We start from the raw sequence: 2,032 nt of genomic DNA, 5'->3' as shown, positions 1-2,032 counted from the left end.
TCCCATCCCCGAAGAAGTCTAGTTTCAAAATAACAAAATTTTAAACATTTGGTACATAAACTCTCCAAAAACGTTCCAGCACTGACTAAAACAACCACAATGAGACAGCCCTTTTAGAGACAGCAGCTTCAGACCCGGAAAAGGGTAATGAGATGAATTTCATATGGCTAAATCAGTGGTAAAAACAATTTTCCTACTTTCAAAAAGACAGGAGAGCAATAATGTGGTCAATTCAAGATTAAGAGTTCTATGACTTCATTCTGTGAAGGAGGTTGAGATGGGGCAAACACTTGGGTCCAAGGGCTGAGGATAGGCCTCAGTGGTAGGAGGCTAGCCAAGTATGGATGAGGCCCTAGGTTCAATCCCCAGCAAGACAAAAAACAAAAAGTCTCAAAGATCTTACCATCTTCATTTGTTCACTTTTGATGAAAAAAAAATAAAAAGTTATACAAAGATATCTTAAAGCTAAACACACACACACACACACACACACACACACACACACACACACCCCACCTAAGTAGCACTGGTTTTGTTTTTTGGCAAACTCCTCTTACAATCACTTTTATGGTTTCCTCTGGTTTGGCTGCTACTTTGTACAGATCAATGAGGTTTACCTTAGCCGACTTTTCTCTGGGCTCTGTTTTGCTTTCAGTAGGGTAAGCCTATACCCCTTTCCTTCCTCTCTGCAGAGGGCAATATGGATTAGACTGAAAAGTTACCTTCCAAAAGCAAGAAGGGAAATAGATTGCTGAGTCAGAGCTGTAAATTATTTGAAGTGTTTAAAAAAAAAACCTGGAACTTGGGGGAAATACAGAGGCATTTTGGTGAAAAATACAAGGAGGGGCGGGTGCAGAGGAGGTGTCAAAAAGAGAAAGCAGCCTTCCAATCAAAAATCAGCCCTTAGTTTCAAGGTGACCTTCCAGCTGGTTGGCCTCAGGTGAATCAGGGTCAGAGGAAGGAGCAGCAGCAGGACAGGTCTGGGGAGCTCTGCATCCCATTCAGGTCAAACAGAGTCTGATCCAGCATCCTTTGTGTATAGAGATGCTTCTCTACAGTGCATTACAGCTTATCTTCCAAGTCATGAGTTGTCTTTTCCCGTTTAGCCACCTGTCTCTCAGCAAACTCAGTATGGGTTTCTGCCTTGAGTTTAGCAGTAAGAACCTTTATCTCTGTCATATTAGTCTTCTTTTTCAGAGTACTTCTCTTCAGAAACACCCAGACGGTTCAGGTCCTCATCCATCTGTTCATCCACCTCTCATCAGCCAGATTCTGCCAGAAAAGCTCATTCCTCTTTGCACTCCAAATCTCCTCTAATAATCAAAAAATTATGAGTCACACTTTGCATAATTCCTATCTGCTTCATTTGCCATGTGCTCAGCTTCTTTGAGTTGGATTTCCTGGAGTTCCATCTTTACTTAGTGTCTTAGAGTCTGGTTTTCAATAATCTTCATATCTCTCTGACTCTCATCAGCAGCTTCCTCTTCTCCTCCTCCTCCTTCTTTTTCAGGGCAGTAGCCAGCTCCTCTTCAACCAGTAGGATCCGATGGTTCAAGGAGGTCACCTCAGGTGTTTCCCAGGCCTACCTTTCCCCCTTCACTTCCCCCTGGAGGCACTAAACTCCTCTGCATCATCTTCCTGGATCTTGCACTTCACTTTGTCAATGGTGGTGAAACCAGCCACAGTGCCCCCTCCCCACTCCAGCCATCTTCCCCTGATTCTTAATCTCTGACACCTGCCTCTCCTCCACTTGAGTTTCATCCCTGAAAATAGCAGCTACAATCCATAGAAAAATGTATGTGTAACAAATTATGCATATAAAATAAAAATCAACAGTGTATTTATTATATACTATACAATTAACATAATCATATTTAAGTGCAATTAATATTAATATCAATCTTTATTTACATAGACATGACTTAGTACAATTGTCAGGCAGTGCCATTTGCCAACCCAGTGTTTATCCAGCCACCTAGTGTTTATTCAGGTTTGATGAAGGGAAGGAGAGAAGTGCCTCTAAGGCTGTGTT

At 42.0% G+C, this 2,032-nt stretch overlaps 1 pseudogene; it reads right to left on the bottom strand.

The window, feature by feature from the left end:
• Nucleotides 1-951: 951 nt before the first annotated feature.
• On the bottom strand, nt 952-1,761 carry LOC143389112 (uncharacterized; annotated as a pseudogene).
• Nucleotides 1,762-2,032: the final 271 nt, after the last annotated feature.

Source organism: Callospermophilus lateralis, chromosome 11, assembly GCF_048772815.1.
Source record: "Callospermophilus lateralis isolate mCalLat2 chromosome 11, mCalLat2.hap1, whole genome shotgun sequence".
Lineage (NCBI taxonomy): Eukaryota > Metazoa > Chordata > Mammalia > Rodentia > Sciuridae > Callospermophilus > Callospermophilus lateralis.
The sequence above is the reverse complement of the archived record's forward strand: the minus strand, read 5'-3'. Positions and strand labels throughout refer to the sequence as shown.